Source organism: Pongo pygmaeus, chromosome 7, assembly GCF_028885625.2.
Source record: "Pongo pygmaeus isolate AG05252 chromosome 7, NHGRI_mPonPyg2-v2.0_pri, whole genome shotgun sequence".
NCBI lineage: Eukaryota > Metazoa > Chordata > Mammalia > Primates > Hominidae > Pongo > Pongo pygmaeus.
This window is the reverse complement of record NC_072380.2, coordinates 114,329,447-114,343,843: the sequence shown is the minus strand read 5'-3', so window position 1 is coordinate 114,343,843 and position 14,397 is coordinate 114,329,447. Positions and strand designations below refer to the sequence as shown.

The following is a 14,397-nucleotide window of genomic DNA, read 5'->3' as shown; positions in this document are numbered from 1 at the left end:
CTTGTAAGTAGAATAGTAGAAATTACCCTATCTTAGCAATAGATCAAATAGGCTGAAGAAAAAAAAAGGGGGGCAGGGATCTATGGGAATTTAAAAACTACCTAACGTGTGTTATCAAGAGAAAAGAATATGGTGGGTGTGGTGGCTCACACCTGTAATCTCAGCACTTTGGGAGGCTGAGGTGGGTGGATCACTTGAGGTCAGGAGTTTGAGACCAGACTGGCCAATATGGTGAAACCCCATCTCTACTAAAAATACAAAACTTAGCTGGGTGTGGTGGTGAATGCCAGTAATCCCAGCTACTTGGGAGGCTGAGGCAGGAGAATCACTTGAACCCAGGAGGCAGAGGTTGCAGTGAGCTGAGATCCTGCCACTGCACTCTAACCTGGGTGACAAGTGTGAGACTCCATCTCAAAAAAAAGAAGAGAAAAGAATAATGCAAAGAAGAAAAATGGGGTAAGTGCAATAAACTTTCCTTCTCATCTTAAGTTTTCTAAATTATATTTCATGGTTAAAGCAAAAAATAACACCATCCGATGTAGTTCTTGATGTACGTAGATAAATATTTTAAAAAATTATTTTATAAATGAGGAAAAGTAAAGGAATGTAAAGGGAAGTAAGAATTCTACCAATAGACTTTGGTAAGTTGTGTATATTTATTGTAATAAGGAGAGCAACCACTGAAAAAGCGAGATAAAGAGATATACCTAAAAACATTATAGATAAAATAAAAATGGAATTCTTAAAAAGTCCTAAATACCCACAATAAGTCTAGAAAATCAAAATAAAGGAAAAAAAGTAGAGAACAAACAGGAAACAACAAAAATGGCAGATATTAGCCCAAGTATATCAATAATTACATTGACTATAAGTGGCCAAAATATATAAATGAAAGACGATTGACATAATGGATTTAAAAAAAAACCCCAACTATACGCTGTTTATAGGAAATTCCTGTCAGATATAACAATATAGGAGGATAAAAATTACAGAATGAAAAAACCTTTTAATGTTAATATTAATTTTTTAAGAAGCAGGAATAGCTATATTAATGTTAAAGAAGACTAGGGAAAAGAAAATTACCAAGGACAGAGAGGGACATTATATAATGATAAAAGGGCCAACCTACCAAAAAGACATAGCAAACATGCATATTTTGCATGCAAACCCTAAATATATACCCAAAAATGTGAGCTGCAAAATATGTGAAACAAAACTGATAGAACTGAAAAAAGAAATAGGCAAATTCATAATGAGAGTTAAAAACCTCAACACCTCTGTCAATAACTGATAGAACAACTAGACAGAAAACCAGCAAACATAGAGAAGACTATAACATTATCAATCAACTAGATCTAATTTACATTTATACAATCCACCCAACTACAGAAGAATTGACTAACAAAATATATACCAAAATATACCGTAAACCATAAAACAAACCTCAACAAATTTAAAAGAATTGAAATTGTACAAAGTGTATTCTCTGGCTATAATCAAATCAAGCTAGATATCCCTAACAGAAAGATGGCAGGAAAATCTCCAAACAGTTGGAAATAAACAACAAACTTGCAAATAGAATCTGTAGGTCAAAAAGAAAGTTTCAAAGAAATAAAAAAAATGTTAAAATGAATGAAAATGAAACTACAACATCAAAATTTATGTGACTTAGCTAAAGTAGTTCTGAGAGGAAAATTTATAGCACTAATATAATGCTTACTTTCGAAAAGAGGAAAGTCTCAAATTGATAATCTGAGCTCCTATCTGAAGAAACTAGTTTTTCAAGAAACTAGAAAAAGAAAGAGCCAAATAAACCCAAAGCAAGCATAAGAAAGGATATAATAAAGATAAAAGCAGAAATTAATAAAACTACAAGGAGAAAAACAATAAATAAAATAAATTAAACAAAAAGCTAGTTCTTTGAAAAGAAAACTGATAAACCTTCAGCAACACTGACAAAGAAAAAAGAAAGAAGACACATATTGCCAATATCTGGAATTAAAAAGGGGACATCACCACAGACCTGCAGACATCAAAGAGAATAATAAGGACATTCTACAAATAACTCTGCACATTTAAGTTTGACAACTTATATGAAATGAAGCAATTTTCCAGAAAACACAAACTACCACAATTCATACAATATAAAATAGATAATTTGGATAGTCTTGTAACTGAGGAAATTGAATTAGTAATTTAGAAACTCCCAAAACAGAAAGTTCCAGGTCCAGATGGTTTCTCTAGAAAATTCCAGAAGAAATTTAAAGAATAATTAATACGAATTCTCTATAACCTCTTCTAGAAAATAAAAGATGAGGAAATATTTCCCAATTCATTTTATGAAGCTGGAATTATTTTGATACCAAAACTAGAAAAAGCACAATAAAAGAAAACTAGAGAGTAACTACTCTTATAAAGATAGATGTGAGAATCCTAAAAATATTGATAAATAATGTGCAGTAATACATAAAAGTAATTATATGCCATAGCCAAGGGTGGTTTATTCTAGGGATAAAAGAATGGTTCAATATTTGAAAATCCTCAATGTAATTCACTGTATAAACAGTCTAAAGAAAAAATCACAATCATACTAATTGATGTACAGAAACCCATTTGACAAAATTAAACAACATTCATGGCAAAAACTCTCACAGAAATAAGAATAGAAGGAATCTCCCTCAAATTGATAAACAGTATCTATGAAAACACCTGTAGCTAACATTGTACTTAATAGTAAAAGATTGAATTCTTTCTCCATAAGATCAGGTAAGGATGACTGCTCTCACCACTCCTATTCAATATAGTACTGAAAGTTCGACATGCAATAAAGTAAGAAGAGCAAATAAAAGCCATATAAATCAGAAAGGAAGAAATAAAACCATTCCTATTTGCAGGCGACATGATTGTCTACTAGAAAAATTCAATGGAATCTATAAAGAAAAAACCTCCTAGAACTAATAAATGAGTTTAGTTAGGTTGCAGGATGTAAGATAAAGATATCAAAATCAATTGCACTTTTATATACTAGCAATGTACACATGAATGTAAAAATTATATAATATCATTTACAGTCTCAAAAACATATGAAATACATATGTGTATATCTAACGAAACATTTACAGGATTTATGTGCTGAAAACTACAAAATGCCAATAGAAGCAATCAAAGAGTATCTACATAGTAGAGAAATGTGAATTGGATTTGTGTTTGTGGATTGGAAGAGTCAACTTAGTAAAGATGTCAATTCTCCCCAAAATGATATTCAGATTCAGGTTTAATGAAATTCTTATAAAAATCCCAACAAGAATTTTGGAGACATAGATTATTCTAAAATTTATATGAAAAAGTAAAGCAACTAGAATGTCTAAAATAATTTCAAAAAGGAAAAATAAAGTAGGAGAAATCACTGAACCTAATTTCAAAATTAGTATAGCTATCGTAGTCAAGACTGTGTGGAATTAGCAAAGAGATTGATACATAGGACAGAACAGAGAACCTGAAAACAGTCACATATTCATCACCCCACAACTTAAAAAGCAACTCAAAATGGATCATACACTTAAAATAAAACATAAAACTAGAAAACTTGCAAAAGAAAACATACCAGAAAATCTTCAATACCTATGGACTGTTGAAGAGTTCCTAAACATATCGACCGCATGATCTATAAAAGAAAAAAATCAATAAATTGGACTTCATCCAAATTTAAAATGTTTGTTCTATGAAGAACTGTGTTAGAAGGATGAAAAGACAAGCTATAGATTAGGAGAAAATGTTTGCAAAACACATACCTAGCTAGATTAGACTAAAGAACTCCAAACTCAGCAATTTTTTTAAAAAACAAAAATCCAATGAGGGAATAGGCAAAAGAGATATCTTATTGTAAACAATATTTAGATGGCAAATAAGCTCATGAAAAGATGTTCAGCATTCCTAGCTACTGGGAAAATGCAAATGAATGCCATGATGAGATAGCACCACACACCTATTAGAACAGCTAAAATAAAAATAGTGATAATGCCTGTATTAGTCTGTTCTCACACGGCTAATAAAGACATACCCGAGACTGGGCAATTTATAAAGGAAAGAGGTTTAATTGATTCACAGTTCAGCATGACGGGGGAGGCCTCAGGAAACTTCCAATCATGGTGGAAGGGGAGGCAAACATGTCCTACTTCACATGGTGGCATCGAGGAGAAGAATGTGTGCTCAGCGAAGGGGGAAGCCCCTGATAAAACCATCATCTCTTGTGAGAGCTCACTATCATGAGAACAGGTTGGGGGAACCGCCCCTGTCATTCGATTATTTCCACTTGGTCCCTCCTATGACACTCCTATGACACGTGGGAATTATGGGAACTACAATTCAAGATGAGATTTAAGGTGGGACACAGTCAAACCATATCAATGTCAAATGCTGGTGAGGATGCAAAAAAATGGAATTATCATACAATGCTGGAGGTTAAAATGCTAGAGTCACTCTGGAAAATAGTTTAGTGGTTTCTTTAAAACTAAACATACATTTACCATGTGATCCAGAAACACTCTCCTGGACACTTATTCCAGATAAATGAAAACTTTATCTACACAAAGCCTGTATATAATTGTTCCTAGAAGCTTTATTTTTAATGGCCCAACACTGGAAACAAACAAAATGTCCTACAATAGGTGAGTGGTTAAACAAACTGTAGTACTTTCATACTGTGGAATACTACTCAGCAATGAAAAGGAACAAACACCACTGATACATGCAACAACTCAGATGAATTCAGAGGACATTACGCTGAGTGAAAAAAAAACAATATCCAAAGGTCACATACTGTATGATTCTATTTACTAATATTCTAGGAATGACAAAATTATAAAGATGGAGAACAGATTAGTGATTGTCAAGGATGAGGAATGGGGGCCCAAGGGGTGAGTATAACTATAAAATGGTAGTAGGCTGGAGTTCTGTGTGGTGATGAAACACTTCTGTATCTTGACTGTAGTGTGGTAACATGGATGTACATGTGTGATAAAATAATATGGAACTGTAAAAAAAAATTGCATATGGGTTTGCCTCAACACAAATATTGTTCGTTCTTGCTATTCTTGGGCTTATTTATATGGTGAAAAAGATACCATTTGTATGTAGTTGGCTGTTACTTGCTTTCTTTCATTCATTATGTTTCTAAGGTGTACCCAAGCTATTGCATGCTGCTGTGGTTTATCGATATTCCATGTTATCTAATACTCCATTTAATGACTGTCACTCAAGTTATTTCCTTGTTCTCCTGTTGATGGACATTTGTGTTAAATCTAGCTTTTTGCTGTTTTGAAAAAGTCATGTTTGTGCATGTCTTCTGAGAAAGTGTGCAAGAGTTTCTCTGGATGTCTCAGTCTGTCTGTACTGCTATAACTAAATACCTGAGACTGGGTAATTTATAATGAATAGAAATTTATCTCTCACCATCTTGGAGGCTGGGAAGTCCAAGATCAAGATGCAGGAAGTTTAGTGTCTCGTGAGGCCTAATCTCTGCTTCCAAGAGTGTTACCTCCTCAGGAGGGGATAAATGCTGTGTCCTCAACATGGCAGAAAAGCAGAGGGGCAAGAGGGCACTCCCTTCAACCTGGAGCCCTTTTATAAGTGTGCTAATCCCATTTGTGAGGGTGGAGCCCTCATGACTTAATCACCACCCCCAAGGCCATATCTCTCAATACTGTTGCATTGGGGATTAAGTTTTCATATAAATTTTAGAGGGGACACTGTCATTCAAACCATAGCACTAGAGAATATACATAGGAGTGATTTGCTCAGAGGGAGGGTGTGAGAGCATTCTACTTCATAAGAGAAGGTTAAATTGTTCCAAGTGGTTATATCAATTTCTACCCCCACTATCAGTTTAATTTGCATTTTCTTAATTAAAGATGAGGTTGCTTATCTTTTCCTACATCCATTCACCATTCATGTTTTTCTCTTCTGTGATGTGCCTGTCAGATCTGCTGCTTAATTTTTTTCTATTGTGTTGTCTTTTTATGAGTGATATATAACAATTCTTTATATAACCTGAATACTGGTCTTTTGTTCATTTCAAGTGTTGCAAACTTGTCTCACATATTGGCTTGTGTTTTTGCCTTCTTCATTGTACCTTTGGAAGAATGCAAGCTCTTTATATTGTGGTTGCAAATTTATCAACTTTGCCTGCCTTTTATGGTTAACACTTTTGTGCCTTAAGAACTTCTCTCTCATTTTAAGATCAGAAAGATGTTTCCCTATATTTTCTTCTAAAAGTTTAAACCTTTTGCTTTTCACAACTAAATCTTTAATTCCTCTGGAATTAATCTTTGGGTATGGTTCCTCCTTTACTTTTGGCTCAGTTATTCCACACTTCATGAGAACCCTGTTATCTTGTAATAGCCAAGCGGATGAGAAAGTCAAGGAAGAAAACCCTCGTTCACAACAAGATGTGGGAAGCTGGCTAATTCTTCCTTAGGTAGCCTCGAAATAAATTTTGGTAAAATGACCTAGCTTTCCTTCGCTGTAGCCAAGGCATTCTTGCTTTAGAAATTTTGCAAATGTTTGAGTGCCACATGTTAAAATGTAAAACAAACAAAAAAACAATGAATCGCCTCTCACCATTTGAGCTATGTCTCAGATCATTTAAATAAGCTATTTGTTGAGAAAAAAAAGCATACATTTAAAATGCCTGTTTGTATAGTATTCAGAGTATGGGTTCTGCTTTTAAAGAGGCAAGGCAATTTATTGGAAATATCACTGGACAGGGAGTAGAAAGACTTGTGTTTAAGCCTTGATCTGTCATCACCTGGTTGAGAAACCTCTTTGTATCAGTTAGGATTGTGTGCAGTGGCCTGTAACAAGAATCCTTCTACAGTGGCTTAACCAAATAGGATTTACTTTTTCTCATGTAACAGCCTAGAAGCAGGCAAGCCAGACCCAGTGCAGTGACTCCTTCTTTCAGTTTAGGCTTCATTCACAGCATGTGGCTTTTGTTTTCATGCTTGTGACTTCATGACTGCAAGAGATAGCTCTTCCTCCAGCTTTGCATCAGAGTTGCAGGCATGATGAAGAGGAAGGGCAAAGAATGAAAAGTGAATGCCAGGGTCCTTTGAAAGTACCTTTCTAGGAGCCCTACCTAGTAACTTTGGCTTGTTTGCATCTCCAGAACCAAAATTGTTCCACCTGGCCATCATTCTTAGCTGAATCTTAACACGGCAAATTCCTGCCCTGGACAAAATCAAGATTCTGTAAGGGAAAAGGATAGACTTGTCATTGGATAGGCAACTGGCAGTGTCTGCCCCACTGTCTAAGCTTTCAGTGGGGATGCCTGCCCACTGCTGACAGGGTTGTTTTCATGACAAAATAGATGATCAAATGGAAGAGTGCTTCATACACTGTAAAATGTATTTAATAAACAGAGTGGAAATATTCTGAACTATTTTCTCAGAGAGCAAATCCAATGTTAATAGAAAGTTCAGGCTGGGTGTGGTGGTTCATGCCTGTAATCTCAGCACTTTGAGACACTGAGGTGGTAGGATCACTTGAGGCCAGGAGTTTGACACCAGCCTGGGCAACATAGCGAGCCCTCATCTCTATTAAAAAAAAAAAGTTAGCCAGGCATGTTGGGGCATCCCTGCAGTCCCAGCTATTCTGCAGGCTGAGGCAGGAGGATTGCTTGAGCATAGAAGTTTGAGGTTACACTGAGCTATTATTGCTCTACTGCACTCCAATCTGGGTGACAGAGTGAAACTCTGTCTCCCCAACTCTGCCAAAAAAAAAATATATATATATATATATATATATATATATATAAAAGAAAGTCCAGCTAAATATAGAGCCTTGGGTCATCAATATCTATCGAACTTCCACTCATTCTCTTTTGGACATCTGCAGATCACCTGAGTACTAGGGTTTTTATAGATACACATCCTCAAATATCAGTCTTCAGATTATTGTCAAGCACTGTTGTAGTGGACATTTGCTGTTCCCCTTCCCACTTTCCCTTTCCTCTAAGTATCCCCAATGTCTCTCTATGTGATGTTTGTTTGGATTGACCCTACTCTTACCTCCAGGGATAAGCCTTGACTAGTTTAAGCCATTTGACATATGAGACCCCCAAATACAGTGGCCGATTCAGCAATGGGCCCTCAGAATGACCTCAGAACTTTCACTGGGACTGCCATGATGCTGACACTGTCCTCTTGGATGATAGATATATGATCTTGAATTGCTACAGCCATTTTTATTGCCTCAGGAGGGGAGCAGCCTGAGGGTGAAGCCAATTCACAAAGAATACCTGTACCAAGAGAATTGTCTAGAATCAAATCATACAACAAACTTGTGGTTTCCCAAAACCAATCTTACTTTTGGGTTTTTTCCCCAGCTCAATGAAACAAATATTTCCTTATTTTGTTATTTATTTGTATGAGTGAGTTCGAGCTGGGTTTTCTGTTACTTGTAACCAAATGATTCCTAAGTGATAGTTTCTATATACATTCCAGGAAAAATTATATATATTACATTATTTTAACATATTATTCTTTTAAATAATTGATATATATTTAAATAATGTATTTAATATATGTGTATATGTATATATTTATATTTAAGTTCGTTTATTCTAATGTTTATAATCCTTCCTGAATTAAGGCCATAAGGCCTGAATGTTACTCAGCATGCCTGTTTCTCCCTGTAATAAATTGCCTGCATAGCATCTGTCCAGAGAAGTGGACTGTGAGATGCTCAGAGCTGATTCCTACTCTTTGGAGACTGTGTGTTATCACTGGGTTACAAGACTCATTCCTGAGTACTTTGAAACAAAACCAATTAGGCTGATACACGTCAGTGTTCTTGTAGGTGTGTTTCCTGTTTCCTGTTTGCGAAGGCAACTACAAAAGAAATAAAAGTGACAGTCTCACCAAAACTTTTACAGAGCTGTCAAATGTTCAAGTACAATACTCGCTAATTATGAGTGATCTCAGTTGCAGGGCGTCTGATCTCCTGGTGTTAAAATCTGTCGCGATACTGAGGAAGGCCCCGAGATCCCAGGCACTGAGTGACTGCATACTGTGAGTTAGTTTTTTAAATTTCTTGAAAGGGTTAAATTGTGTAAATTACGATTCAAAATGCAAAGCTGTATCCTAGGTAGGTTTGTGTGTGTTTATATATTTGTATTTGCTAAGTAGAAAAATAAGCTTTGTCATGGGGTAGCCATTTCCATTTTTAACTCTTGATGAATGTGTATGTTACTGAAAAGAAAGCTATGCACCCATTTTAATTAAAAAAAAAATCCTGTTCTCTTTTCTGGTGACTGATTAAGTGGAAACCTTTTTTAAGTGTAAGAGATTTAGTAAAACAAAACAGGACATATGATAATGGAGTAAAAACCTGGCTTGTTGATTCCTGGAAAAAAGGTAATTTATACCCCTCCTTACTTTCCAAATGGACTCATTTAGTATAGAGTACCGAAGAGGATATTATGCAGCAAGTAGACGGGATGTTTTCTAATTCAAAAAAGATTCTTTTGAAATTCTATTATAGTATAATTAGGGCAGCAGCACCAGCAATAGTGAATTTCCTGTTAGAATAGGAACATTATTACTTTCCTAATTTGTTGATATGAGTCTCAAAAGCCATCTCATCGAACAGTTAGGAAATTGGCTTTTCAGGAAGGGAAATCTACCGAATTTCTTGGAAACTTTTCAAAATAAGTTAATGGCCCTAGACAAGAGCTAGTGAAGAATTGCAGGCAAAGTCATATGGCTTAGACCTCAGTAATATGTTTTGTGCCTGTTTGGAAAAAAGTCATGAAGATTAATCTGATATTTACTTGGTCAAACAGTTGTGTATGAGGAACAAATGGAGAAAATAAAATAAATGGGGGCAGGGCAGATACATTGATATCAAATGACACTTGAGTAGACTTAGTGCTTTTCATCCCCCTTCCTTTTCCCCCATTAAGTCTTTATGGTTTAATTACTACCTGAGCAACATGGCTCACCTGGATGTAACAAGAAAGTGAAAGTGAAAAGTTTTTATTCCAAATTTGGTAGTCCAGTCCTTCTAATGAGATCTATAGAAGAGTAATGAAATATTTGAAGTCACATTAAACAAAATCTAATGTTTTTTTTCCTCATGGCATTGAGAACTAAGTCTCAGCCCTATTGCATTTCTCCTGGAGGCCAAGATAGAACTGTGCATTGTAACTAGTAATGATCAGGCAGTCTGGGAAGCTCCTTCTTCTTGAGATAATTTGGTTGAACTATTTATGGATATCACAACCCGAGACATGGCAGTCGCCATTGCTTTAGTTCCTTGGCTCTTTCTGACATCAAGCTAAAGCCTAATGGGAAAATGTGTTTTTGCCTAAAGACAGTAAAGCTTGAGTAGGATTTAAGATAAGAACACTTCCCCTTGGCATGGAGGTGTGGATAGTCAATATGATGCTATTGGCTTCTAGTCATTTCTGTCCCTCCTGCAGCACCTGGGTCCTTCTCTGTGTTTATTGTTTCAGGGGCAGGTAATTCCTTGCTAGAGTGAGCTCCAAATAAGCTAGACTTCATCTCTCATTCACATGGAGCAAAGGGAGACTGTGAGAGTTCATGCTGCAGGTTTGCAGCGTCTGTCAGACCCAAACGAGGATGATTTGGATGAGAAATTGACAGAAAAGCTCTTGGGGCAGTGAAGAAGCCACTTCCTGCTTGACTACTAGTGGGCTTGAGAGAGAAGTGGGCAAGGCAGGGAAGAGGATGACCTCTTCAACACAGGTTAACCTTCCTAACAGGGGCTTTCCATAAAATGGACTGACTTAGCAAATACTGCCCAAATTTCCTGGGCTGTTTGGGATTTTGTTCAAGAATTTCAGACAATTTAGTAAAAATTGCCTAGTGGCAGAAATCCAGATAACCATAGATGGGAAGAATACATATAAAGAAATTATTTGAAAGCAAGGTATATGAATAGACTCTAGGTTTACAATTATTACTGATTTCCTGTTGTTTGGATATCTCTCTTTAGCCTCCTTAAGTCAGGATGGTTTTGTCTGGGTCCCCGAGAAATCTGTACTCTTCCCAAGGCTCCCTATGTGACTAGCTTCTTACTTATAGGATGTTACATGGAATTTCATTTTTATGCAGTTTTCTAAGCTAAAGACTTCTTTGCTCCTCCTCTTAAAAGAATGAATGCTGTTTTAGCCCTTTTAGCCTGGGAGCTCATTATTCTGTATTTTCAATGTCCCACAAATTCCCCTCTGTCAAAAAACATTGATTTTGTCAACAGAATACCTTTCATTTAGGAATAATATGGAGAGAGATTATCTCAGAGGCTGAGAGCACGAGATACCAAATATTCAGAGGATAATTAAAGTGTGCTTCCAGATGTTTTCAAATATAGCCACAGAGACAAATACTGATCAGTCGAGTAATTGATTCCCTGCCAACTATTTTCCATCCAGTCATGTTCTTAATGCCAAAACAGCTAATAAATTCGGTGAAAAACAAAAAAACAAACTGCTTCTGTATTAGTATGTAGAAAAAAATAGAAAGAGAGTAGTTTATTTCCCAGCAATTTTGCAACAAATTGTTTAGTGTCATATAGACATAGGAGAATGGTGTTTGCTGGAGATGAATGATGATTTCAATTAACCAACAAATGTTGACTAAGTACCTACTAACTTGAGCCCTAGAGAAGAATGATATGGTATAACATGGACTTACATATTTGGTAATAGATTATGTTTCTAGAAACATAATTCACTTATTTGTTCAATAAATATTTATTGAGCAGTTGCTATGTGACAGGCACTGTGTTGGATGGCGGGGATATTAATAGGGATAGGAAGGCATGCAGCTGAGAAGAGTGGGGTTGGGAGCGAAGTTAATCAAATAATCACACAAATACATTTTACAAATGTGTTAAGTACTATGATAGAAAACAACAACAGCAAAAACAAGGAACTATGAGACTATAAAATGCAGGTACCACACCTAGTCTCAGTGGGGATCAGGGAAGGCTTCCCTGCAGAAATCTGAAGGTGTTGGAGATGGGCAGAACAAAGGCCAGAGCAGAGGTTCTAAGGTAGAAGGGAGCATAGAACTTACTAAGAATTGAGCCAAAGCTAGTGTTGCTGGAGAGCAAGGCGGGTATCCTATGGGGGAAAGCTAGAGAGGTGGCAGGAGCCAGATCATGAAAGACTTAGCAGAGAATGAATGAATGAACCAACATGAGTAGTTTATAACAGGAAATGAGTCCTGTGGTCTTCTGTAAAAATGAAAGGAATTTGCAATTGTATAATGACTCTGCTGATAGGGAGTAGATATTCATTTACTCACCCAGCCAGTATACCCAAGACAAAATTCCTGTTCCCATGGATCTGAAATTCTAGTGGAACAGGCAGATAATATGCCAATAAGCAAATATATAGGTTTTATACTCAGTTTTTGCTTATAAGTAAGTAGTGTGGGTCTTTAGATAGAATTTAAACATGATTTCAAATATAAATTGTATTGCATGTAAGTGTGGTTATTCTTGTGTTTAGTTAAATAACGGCATATACTCTAGAAAACCTAAGAGGATGCTCAGGACAGATGTCCTTCATAGTACCCAATTCACAGTCAAAGACTTTGAAGAAATTTCAAGAGAGGAAAACAAGAGAGGCAAACCAGGCTTTGTATTAATTTGTTCTTGTTTCTGAGACAATAGTGATCCCATTGTCCTCCCTGTGCCTCATTCTGGAGTGGTGAGGGGAGGAGGAAGGGAGCAATACAAAGACTTAAATGAAACTCACAGAGTCTAGCACTGAGGGAGAAGGAGCTGAGAGGAAGAGCATTTCAGAGTCTGTTTCTTTGGTTTTATTTTCTTTGTTTGTTTTTGAAATGGGATCTCACTCTGTTGCCCAGGCTGGAGTACAGTGGTGCAATCTTGGCTTACTGAAGCCTCAGCCTCCTGAGTAGCAGGGACTACAAGTGCGCACCACCATGCCCAGCTAATTTTTGTATTTTTCGTCAAGTCAGAGTGTCTCACTGTGTTGCCCAGGCTAGTCTAGAACTCATGGCCTTAAGCAGTCCTTCTGTTTTGGCCTCCCTAAGTGTTGGGATTATAGACATGAGCCACCACATCTGGCCTCTTTCTATTTCTTCTTACAAAAAGACCTTATTATACCTTATTATATATTTAATATGCTTTATACATTTTGCACATTTAGTATATCTAGAAAAGGTTCACATCTTAGAATCAATGTACATATTTAAGGAGATGGATTTCTTTCCCACATTCTCAAAAGTTGTTACTTCATATTGCTTCTTAAAGCCATTACTGACGTACAACACAGAAAATAACACATGCCTGGAAACTTATTTGAGGTTTTCAACTGTGCCTGTCTTTTATGAAGGTCTGCTGGAAGACTTCTTGATGCAATGTTTGCATAGCTACATAGAGAGTATTACTGACATCAGTGGAATTACACCAGGGCACCGGTGAGGATTACCTTCAGGTCTTGTTTGCAATAGTCAGAGGGTTTGATGTAAGTAGTTGATTATATCAAAGGGAGGCAGAATAATTATCTGTTTTAATCTTCAGGAACCTTCTTGTTTCTGACTTTCCTACTGTATGAATCAAAGTGATTATTTCTACATATGCTGTCTTAGTCTGTTTAGGCTGCTATAACAAAATATCATAAACTGGGTGGCTTATAAACAACAGAAATTTATTTCCTACAGTTCTTGAGGTTGGGAAGTCCAAGATTAAGGTGCTGGCAGATTCGGTGTCTGTCGAGGTCCTATTTCCTGGTTCATAGATGGTACCTTGCTGTATCCTCCTATGGTGAAAGGGGAAAAGAGACCCTGGGGTTTCTTTTATAAGGACATTAAATCCACCTTCATGTCCTAATCACCTGCCCCAAACTCCACCTCCTAATATAATCACCTTGGGAGTTAGGACTTCAACATATGAATTTGGGGAGGGAGGCAGACACAAACATTCAGACCATAGCATATGCCAAGAATCTTAAAATTGGGAGGAATGATGGACATGTTGTTAGTGTGGTCCTTCAGTACAAGTTTTTTTCAACATAGTACTATTGTCATTTTGAACCAGATAATTCTTCTGGAAGGGAGTGTCTTGCACATTATAGGATGTATTGCAGTATCCTGATGCTGGTAGTATATTCCCCGGTCATGACAACCATCTGAAGATATTGCCAAATGTCTCCTGGGAAGGGCAAATATCACCCTCAGTTGAGCACCCCTGCTTTAGTGTATCTTAATCAATGACTCACACTGCTCTGTTTTAGCCTTGTATTATAGTTGTATCACAAATGTGTGCAATTCTAAATATGTAGCTTTAATGGGATGGTATCTGTAATTCTCACATCCAAACTGAAGATGATATTATGAAACCAGA

The 14,397-nt window shown here is 36.5% G+C and overlaps 1 protein-coding gene across 10 annotated transcripts in view; it reads left to right on the top strand.

The window, feature by feature from the left end:
* NCALD (neurocalcin delta) overlaps positions 1-14,397 on the top strand; it is a 454,184-nt gene that overhangs the window by 240,384 nt on the left and 199,403 nt on the right. For 6 of the 10 annotated variants that reach the window (XM_054498378.2, XM_063668999.1, XM_063669001.1 and 3 more), the window contains one exon: positions 8,982-9,068. The exons of the other annotated variants lie outside the window; for them this stretch is intronic. The gene's annotated coding sequence lies outside the window, so the exon portion shown is untranslated. The remainder of the gene's footprint in view (positions 1-8,981; positions 9,069-14,397) is intronic. 10 annotated transcript variants of the gene reach the window in all.